The following is a 10,535-nucleotide window of genomic DNA, read 5'->3' as shown; positions in this document are numbered from 1 at the left end:
AGTTGCCTGTAGTACTTGTCATTGACTATAGGCTTTTCTGAATCTTTTGTAAGTTTCAAACTTTGTTCCATGGGAGTGGCTACAATCTTGCAATGTGTCATATGGATCTCCTTCAGGAGACTGTCAACATACTTGAGCTGACTCATGAAGGTGCTATCTGAATCTCTCTAGAACTCAATTCCAAGACAATAGTACATAAGTTGAAGATCTTTCATGTCAAACTCTAGAGATAAGTCTTTTTTGAGATTTTAGATGAAGCTATCCTTGCTTTCAGTCAAAATCAAATCATCTACATACAAAAGTGCAATAGTAATGTCTTCCCCTTGAACTTTGTAGTAGAGAGTATGATTTGCATTGGACTTCATGTATCCCTGATCAGAAAAATACTTGTCAATTCTGCTGTACCAACTTCTAGGTGCTTGCTTTAAGCCATAGAGGCTTTTCTTGAGATGGCAAACCTTATTATCCTCTGTTGGTTCAATATAAGCTATTGGTTGTTACATATAGACTTCCTCATCTAGGTAACCATTGAGAAATGCATTCTTGACATCGAGCTGGTACACATTCCATCTATTGAGTGTCGCTAGTGATATCAAGAACCATATGGAATCCATCTTTGCTACTGGAGCATAAGTCTCATCATAATCTTGACCATATTGCTGTGCAAATCCTTTTGCAACTAGTTTGGCTTTGTATCTTTAAATACTACCATCTGGATTGTACTTCAATTTGTATACCCATTTGTTTGCTATGAACTTCTTTCCTGGTGGAAGTTTGCATAATTCCCAAGTATTATTCTTACACAAAGCATCCATTTTTTCATTCATAGCAGTTTGCCATTCTGGCTTGTCTACTATATCTTTGAAGTACACTGGCTCTTCCGTAGCCATGATGGTAGTCATAAGATCATAGTTGGTGGTTTCAACCTAAATTGATTTGCCTTTTTGAGCATGTCAATCTGGCTAGAGGTCTGCTTTCCCTAGTTGACCGTCTGAGCTACTGTGGCTCTGCTTGGGGTGTTTCTAGAAATTCTTGCTCTTCTTCATCAACCTTTTCTGTAGATGATTGTGTAATCGGTGAGCCTATCTCCTGTATATTTGAGGTTTCCCATTTTGATTCCTCATCAAAGATTACATCTCTAGAGATAATGACCTTGTAATTGATGGGGTCATACAACTTGTATGCTTTGCTTTCTTCACTGTAGCCAACCATGATGCATTTGTGTGAGTTCAGATCCAATTTCTTGCGATGATCATCATGTATGTGGGCATATGTTATGCAACCAAATATGTGGAGATGCCCAATGTGTGGCTTGTGTCCAATGAATGCTTCATAAGGTGTCATACCTTATGAAGGAAGCTGATGAAGGACAAATTGATGTAATGGGATCATACCTAGGGTCCTAAGGTCTATGGCTATGAGTGTGTGAATACATGGTGTGTGATTGAGAGATTCATGGAGATGGTGGTATGATTATAGGATCTTGGTGGTTTGTACTATAGACATCATCTATGATGTTCATTGGTGTATCTTGGTGCCTATATATTGGCCTTCAACTCATGAATAAAGATCTACATTTTGTGTCTATTCTACTCCATCATGATGTTGCTACGCCTTCACCCTCCATAGCTACCTTGAATCCCAACGAGTGGTATCAGAGCTTTTACGCTCCTCCTGAAATGTTTTGCTTCTCTCCAACCTCCTAGTCTCATCATTCAGTTTTCATTGCCTGATTAGAGAGAATCATGGACCTTTCCCTTCTCAAATATGCCTTTGATCGCATCTCTAAGAAACATAAGCTCTCGAAATCCACCACACTTGAGGCCATCAATGTTGTCATTCAGGAACTCGAGATGGTTTTGAACCAGCTCAACAATGACGGCCTAGGGTTGGATGCAAGGGCCATTCTTATGGAATTGCATGCCAAATTGTCCAAAATGGCTCCTATGAATGACACCGGGGCGTTGTAGAATGATTTGAATATGTCATTAAGCACGCATGGCAAGTTTTTGGACAATTTGTTTTGCACAAATATTGCCAAGGCATACAGGGAGGTCGACTCACATGATCGCATTATCGCTCAGATTATTGCGGTGCATTTTTATAGAGAGAGGCTTTTTTATCTAGGTTATTGTTTTGTGAACGAAGCTCTGGAGCCAAGGGATGCGCTAAAAGCACCCTTTTATGAGATGTACCAGATATTGGAGTCTATGAAGGTGAGGAATTTGGAACCAGCGCTACAATGGGCTAGAGCAAATCGTGATGAACTTTTACAGAGGGGCTCTTCTTTGGAGTTTGAATTTCATTGCTTCCAGTTCTTGCAACTCCTCCATAAGGGCAAGCGTCAGGAAGCTCTTCAATATGCTCGGAGTAATTTTACCCCATTTTCTACCTGTCGATATATGGGGTTGATGTGCTACCTTCTATGGGCAGACCGTTTGGAAAGTTCTCCCTATTCTGATTTGCTTTCTTCATTATATGACTATGCAGTTTACACGAGAACGTTGCAGTCTCTTGGGTTAGTCTTATGAAAGCCCTTTATGCACTACAACTTTGGCTGGCTGTCAGGCTCTTCCAAATCTTCTAAAAATGGTGATAGTGTTGACCAACAAGAAGCAAGAATGGAAGCTTCTAAAGTAGTTGCCTGTAGAGATAGAATTAGGAAAGGAGTTTTGGTTTCACTCAATATTTGCATGCCATGTTTTCAAGGAATCTGCGCCAATTTATTTGTTCGATCATTGCTTGAACCAGATGCTGGTGTTGGATGGCTGCAAATAAATGCAGAAGCTCTCCCACTCTACAAGTGCCATGGCAAATTGTCTTTTGGGTACTTGGTCACTATCTCTTTGTTTCAAATCGTAGATACACAACTTTGTTTTTATGTGTAGTCAATAAGGGTTCTCTGCCTTGGGATGTCCCCCTCAAATGATTGTTAGACTTATGTTTTCCCTTGCTGGATCTAAGGGTATTCCCATGCATGGTCATTGTCTATCTCCCAGTTGTAAACCAAGAGTCCTAGGAGTGAGTCATAGGTTGGGGCCATGTGTGTTGCCACATGATGGTGGGCAAGCCATGGAGCATCCCATGTACTATTGTTGAGGGATGAGGTCATCAATTTATGGGGCAGAATGAAGGACAGATTGATGTAATGGGATCATACCTAGGGTCCTAAGGTCTATGGTTGTGAGTGTGTGAATACATGGTGTGTGTAGGTGTGCCTAAGTTAGGTGTGACTGATGATGTATCAGTTAGTAGCTGTGAATGAGTGAATCTAGGAGTGTGGTGTGTGATTGAGAGATTAATGGTTTTGATGGCATGATTATAGGATCTTGGTGATTTGTACTATAGACATCTTATATGATGTTCATTGGTGTATCTTGGTACCTATATATTGGCCTTCACCTCGTGAATAAAGAATCTATATTTTGTGTCTATTCTACTTCATCATGATGTTGCTCTGCCTTCACCCTCCATAGCTACCTCGAATCCCAATAGCCAATTAAGCAAATAGTTTGCAGTGGCTATTGCTTTTACCCAATATTGAATCAGAAGATGCTTCTCACTAAGCATTGCAGCATTGTCTGCTAAAGTCCCATTCTTCCTTTCACCTCTTGCATTCTGTTGAGGAGTATCTGCACATGTGAATTTACTTCAAATGCCATGAATTTTGCAAAAGTTCATGAATGCTGAAGACATGTATTCACCTCCTCTATCTAATCTCATGAATTTGATCTTTCTACCTGTCTGGTTTTCTACCATGGCTTTGAATTCTTAAAATCTGGAAAACACTTTAGATTTCTCTTTCAGAAAGTAGACCCAACAATATCTACTATAGTCATCGATGAAAGTCAAGTAATAAAGTGAATTTTTGATGCTGTGGGTCTGTGCATAACCCCATACATATGTATGTATCAAATCAAGAATACCTCTTGCTCGAGAGGTGCTTTTGCCAAAGTTCTCCCAAAGTTGGCTCACTTTTGTTTGCCAAAGTAGCATGCTTCACAAACTTTTCCAAGAAACTATAGCTTCGGAATCCTGATTGCCATATTCTAATTCCTTAGATCTAGCAAGCTCTAGAAATTAACATGACCATATATCTTGTGCCATTTCGTGGATAGTGGCATCTGTTACAGTTGAGCTGACATGGCATGCATATCTGGTTACTGTAGCTAGCATTCTCTACAAGCGTCCTTCCTTGACACCTTTTCCTACTAGCTGAAATCTTTTGGATTTTTCTCTGACAGTGCATTCATTTTCGTAGAAGATGACTTGATAGTTGTGTTCCATCATTTGACCTACTGACAAGAGTTTTTGCTGAGCTTCGAAACATAGAGTACATCTTTCATCAATCCTTTTGTACCAATGAAATTTTTTATAAGGATAACGCATGTCCCTTGAATTGGATTTGGTGTACTATCTACTATATGTAGATGACATTATTTTGACCTTCTAATGGTTGCAACTCTATGAACCATTCCCGATGATTTGTCATGTGAGATGATGCACCACTATCGATGTACCAAGGATCCTATCATGCTTGGTCGACTTGATAGCTAAAATCCTCTTTTGTATTGAAATCAGTGTCTAGATACACTGTATCAATCTTTTGCATTTCCTCATTTGCAAGAAACATATTACCATGTTTATTTGCAAAATGATTGACTAAAATGTCCACCACGATGATTTCCTCTATCGTGAAAATTCCCTCGATTACTACTGGGGATTGCCCGCCTTGGTCGTACTGCTTCTTGCGGCAATCTCTTTCATAGTGTCAAAACTTATGACAGTAGTTGCACTGGATTTTTGACACGCTAGTGGATGTATTTCCTCGTCCTTGGAATCTTCCTCGGTCAGAATGATTTCCTCTTTGATGAGGAAATGATTTCCTCTTTGTTGATTCTGATGTTGCTGAGGATGATGCTGATGTTGATTTTGACTATGCTAATGCTGATTCTGACTTTGCTGATGAGTATGTTGCTGATGATGACCACTTCTTTCAAATGATCTACCTCTGCCTCTGCTTCTGTCTGAAGTTGTGAATGCCTAATCATTAGAATGACCTTTGCATGCATGAATGGCTTGCATCCTGAGCTCTTCACCAAGTAAGATTGATTAAAGTCCTTCCAGTGTCCAAATTTGCCATTGAATGGCAATACTTTGGACTAGATTCTCGTATCCCCCTCCTAGTCCATTCACGATGACTTGAACCATTTTTGCTAAATTCATGGTCTCTCCTGATCCTATGAGTTGATTGTTGTAGTCTTTGATTCTGAGTATGTAAGCATGACCGATTTCGCTACTGTTGCAGAAACTCTAGTTGATTTAGTTTCTCAGTGTGAGAATCCTGGAAGTGTTCTTAGACTCGTAGACAGCTGTGAACATATCCCATGCTTCTTTTGATGTCTTGACGGTCTCTTAGCATGACATCTTGCACATTCTTCTTGATCAAATGATATGCATACTTATCTTTCTTATCCCATTCTACCCGAGCCAGGGCAATGGCAGGATCTGCTATAGGCATGGAAACTATATGTGTAGCTAGAGATCCCACTGTAGATCCCGTTGTTGGTGCTATGACAATAGGTGGAGTAGAGCTACTAGTGGTTGGATCGTCCAATGGTTTAGGTGTAGATCCATTGACATACTCCCATTTGTCTTGAAGTACAAGAATGGTCTCCATTCGGTATTTCCATGTGCCACAATTGGAGTTGTCTAGCCTAGCACATGCCTCCAGATTGCGGTTGCTATAGTCATAGATATGGTGGAAGAAATGTACTCAAAGTGTCATGAAAATCACTATCTGAACAACTGCAAAACAGTGACTGTGGCAAGTGAAATCTGAACTATTGGTGAAGGTAGAACTGCAATATATAATCTGATCTGAATTACAAGGCTTGTGGTGGCAAATGATGCTAAGAATAGCCAAGAGGCTTTACAAGGCTGAAATGATGTGCACAATGCCATGAAATAGCCAAATAGGCTTTATAATGATGGCATGTGTGTGTGAAATCAAATCATGTGTTATCTACCCACTGATCAATTGACAATGCCTCTGAACACTCTGAAGTCTGCTCACTGAAGTGATGAATATCAGGTTTCAAGTAATATGATGATATGAAACTGTATGTGAGCGTAGTGAGAGTGCTCTCAACGGAAGCAAGAATGGAAGAGGGAGAGAGAGAAACAGAGAGCCACACAAGTTTTGGTGGGTGCAGAACACCCTAATCTTCTTTTTCATTCATTTATATATGTGTTTGAGTATTGTACATAACCGGGGTAAAGGCACAACGACCTTTAACCCCCAAAACCTCCCACTTAAAGGACAATGTGCCTTTAAGGGAGAACAACCAATGAGCATACTATCCAATGCCCATCAATACACGACAATACTCAAACCGCTGACTAGGTAGACTCTTCGTCAGCATATCTGTAGGGTTGTCATCTGTATGAACCTTGACAAGCTCTATGCACTTGTCCTCAAGTACCTCCCTGATGAAATGGTACCCGACCTCAATGTGTTTGGTCTTTGCATGAAAGACCAGATTCCGTGTTAGCTGAATAGCACTTATGGAATCACTATGCAATGTCGGTACACCTGTATGAATCCCCAAATCTCCCACTAGCCGATCAAGGCGTATAGCCTCCTTGCAACCCTCTATGGCTACAACATACTCAGCCTCTGTGGTAGACAAAGCAATGCACTTCTGTGCGCGAGACATCCATGACACTGCACCACCTACAAAGGTGAACACATAACCAGAAGTGGATCTCCTACTATCCACATGCCCTGCATAGTCTGAATCTGTGTACCCAAGTACACACATGTCTCCTTTGCCAAAGCAGATGCACATCTCCTTGGTACCCTTCATGTACCTCATGATGCACTTAACTGCCTCCCAATGCCTCTTTCCTGGATTAGCCATATACCGGCTAACAACTGCCATTGCAAATGCAATGTCTGGTCTAGTAGCTATCATAGCATACATAAGACTCCCAACTGCTGATGCATAAGGAACCTTGGCCATCATGGCCCTTTCCTCATCTGATTTGGGACTATTTGTATGACTTAGTTTCACATATGGAGGCAATGGAGTACTCACTGCCTTCCCCCCCTCCATATTGAAACGCTGCAATACTTTTGTAACATACTCCTTCTGTGAAACCCAAAGGAGTTTCCTACTTCGATCATGCGTGATGTGCATACCAAGAATATGACTTGCAAGTCCCAAATCCTTCATATCAAAGGCCTCATGCAACTTGGCCTTTAATGCATCTAGCTCATAAGTATTCTTGCTAGCCAATACAATATCATCCACATATAGTGCCAGGATTATCAGGCTATTATCCTTAGCCCTTTGAGTGTAGAGGCAGTGATCAATTTCACTCCTTCTAAAACCCCGGGACCGAATGAAAGCATCAAACTTCTGATACCATTCTCTAGGCACTTGCTTAAGACCATAGAGACTCTTCTTCAGCTTGCAAACTAAATGCTCTTTGCCCTTTTCTTCAAAGCCTTCCGGCTGCACCATGTAAATTTCCTCATGCAAATCCCCATGTAAGAAAGCTGTCTTGACATCCATCTGCATAAGCTCCATATCCTCTACTACCACTAGTCCAAGCATGCATCTAAGTGTGGTCATCTTCACAACTGGAGAGAATATCTCATCAAAGTCCACACCCTTCTCTTGCTTGAACCGTTTAGCGACCAAACGGGCCTTGTACCTAGGCACATCATCACCTGTGACCTTCATATTATAGACCCATTTACATGGCAATGCTTTCTTTCCATGTGGCAAAGAAACCAAGTCCCAAGTCTTATTCTTCATAAGTGAACTCATCTCTGATTGCATAGCATACTCCCACTTGCGTTGATCCTCGTGCATCATAGCCTCTCTGTAGCAAGAAGGCTCCTCGCAATCAGTAAGCATCACATAGTCTACCCCTGGAACAATCCTATCAGGTGGTCTAAACACTCTAGATGATCTTCTCAAGGGAATTTCAGCTTGCTGTCCCACCTGCATATCAGCCACATTTGGCTCACCATTTCCACCAATAGATGATCCATCATCTACCCTTGATTGTATACCTGTGGGAGTATTTGTTGGTACCATTTCTTGCACATTTGGTGCATGGATAGCTTGCTATCTATCAACATATGCAGGTGGATTCACATCCTAGAAAGTGATTCTCCTCGTTTCAACATCCCTCATGGGTGCCTTATGCATCTTCTTCTCATTGAAGACTACATCATGGCTGCATATGATCTTCTTTGCTTCTGGATCCCAGAGACGATAGCCCATCTCTCCACTTTCACCATAACCCAAAAAGATGCATTTCCTAGACTTAGGATCTAGCTTCTTTCGAAGTGCTTTTGGCACATGTGCATATGCCTCACACCCAAATATACACAAATGAGAGTAAGAGGGCTTCTTGCCACTCCATGCCTCTTCAGGAATACCACCATCCAAACTCTTACTAGGTGATCTATTGATCACATGCACTGCAGTCTTCATTGCCTCGGCCCAAAAACCACCAGAAAGACTTGCATTGGAAAGCATGCATTGCAACATTTCTTGAATGGTACGGTTCATCTTTTCTGCAACTGGATTTTGCTCTAGAGTATGAGGGGATGTGAGCTCCCTCTTAATCCCATGTGTATCACATAAATGCTAAAAGTCATGAGAGAGATACTCTCCACCATTGTCAGTCTGTAGGCATTTAAGCGTTCTACCTGACTGATTCTCAACCAAGGCCAGCCAATTCTGAAATACTTGGAACACATCACTCTTCTGAGCTATAGCATAGGCCCACACTTTCCTAGTTGCATCATCAATGTCACATAGTATTCAACCCTGCCTAATGACCGTGTAGGCATGGGACCACATACGTCTAAATGCACCAAATCAAGCTTTTCAAACTCTTTCTTTCCCCTTCTTTTATGGGTTGATTTAGTCTGCTTCCCATAGAGACAATGCTCACAAAATTCAAAATCAGAGAAACTCAAATGCGGTACATAACCCAAATGGCATAAGAGTTTCATTCCATTCTGGCTCATGTGCCCCAACCTGCAATGCCACAAAGAAGTGCTTGGCTGCTTGGTTATTGCAACAACATGATCAAATACCCCTGATACATGTAAGGGATACAAAGTCCCACACTTGGCACCCCTGGCCAAAAGCATAGAGCCCTTCTGAATTTTCCAACTCTGAAAACCAAAAGTGGTGTGAAAACTAGCATCATCTAGCTGACCCACTGAAATAAGACTCTTGGTCAACTTAGGCACATGTCTCACATGTTTTAAAATAAATGCAGACCCATTTGCAAAAGAAAACTTTATGTCACCTACTCCCACTATGTCACATGCATAGTCATTTCCAAGATGCACACAACCTGTCTTTCCACTGTCATAAGTGGAGAACCATTCCCTATGGGGAGTAACATGGAATGAAGCACCAAAATCCAAAATCCAATCCTAGGAATATGTATCATTTGAAGTGGTAAGCAACTCTGCAGATAAACTAGACATGAAGAGAACTCACTATCATGTGTGACTGCATTGATCTCCTTGATCTTCACTTTTCCTTTGTCCTCCCTTGGACTCTCTTCCTTTTGATTTGCACCCCAATTTGCATTCTTTTTCTTATCCTTTTGCTCTTTTTTCAGCTTGTAGAATCCTTTTTCATATGGCCCTTCTTGCCACAGTGGTAACACTCAATGTTCCATGCCCTGGATTTGCTACAAGACTTCCCTCTTTCTTGGGACTTCCCCTTGAACTGTGATCTGCCCCTTTGCACATTTAAGGCTGCATCCTGCTTGTTGCCATCCATAGACTTTCGTCTAATCTCCTCGGCCAACAAGCTACCCACAACATCATCAAATTTCAATACTCCACCAAGTGCAGAGTTACTGGCAGGTGTACGAAAGGTATCACATGAGGATGGCAATGAACATAAGAGAAATATTGCCTTAGTCTCCACATCAAAATTCATCTCCTGGGCCTAAAGCTGGCTGAAAATAATATTGAATTCATTCAAGTGAGAAGCAATGGAGACCTCTTCCTTCATATGCAGCTCAAACAACCTCTTCATGAGGTAAACTTTATTAGAGGCAGTTTCCTTCTCATAAGTGGCACACAGTTTCTTCCATAAATCTTTCGTAGTCTGCTCATTTACTACTGTGAAATAAACTGACTCTGCAAGATGAAGTCTAATAGTAGAGTTTGCTAATGCATCCAACTCATTCCAATCATCCTCAGACATATTTGCAGGCTTAGCTTCAATACCTACCAAGGGTTTAATCTGCTTCTTTTGAATAAGCACATCCCTTACTTGTTCTTTCCACAGAGAAAAGTTTGTCCCATCAAACTTTTTAATGTTGAAAAACTCCTTTTCAGACATGGAAGAGGATGCCATGATGCAAATAAAGCAAAATCCCAAATGCTAGTGCCTATAAGAGAGAATCACACCAAATACCAGGTGCACCCAAATGTGTATGTGACAATAGAGTGAAATATCACCAAAAATCAAAGCTTAAAG

General features: G+C 41.1%; 1 pseudogene; it reads left to right on the top strand.

Moving 5' to 3' along the window:
• The first annotated feature begins 1,745 nt into the window (after positions 1–1,745).
• LOC147881763 (protein RMD5 homolog pseudogene) lies at positions 1,746–2,778 on the top strand (annotated as a pseudogene).
• Positions 2,779–10,535: the final 7,757 nt, after the last annotated feature.

This window comes from Dipteris shenzhenensis, chromosome 30, assembly GCF_047967505.1.
Source record: "Dipteris shenzhenensis isolate YYH24624 ecotype China chromosome 30, Dip_SZ_1.0, whole genome shotgun sequence".
Lineage (NCBI taxonomy): Eukaryota > Viridiplantae > Streptophyta > Polypodiopsida > Gleicheniales > Dipteridaceae > Dipteris > Dipteris shenzhenensis.
The sequence above is the reverse complement of the archived record's forward strand: the minus strand, read 5'-3'. Positions and strand labels throughout refer to the sequence as shown.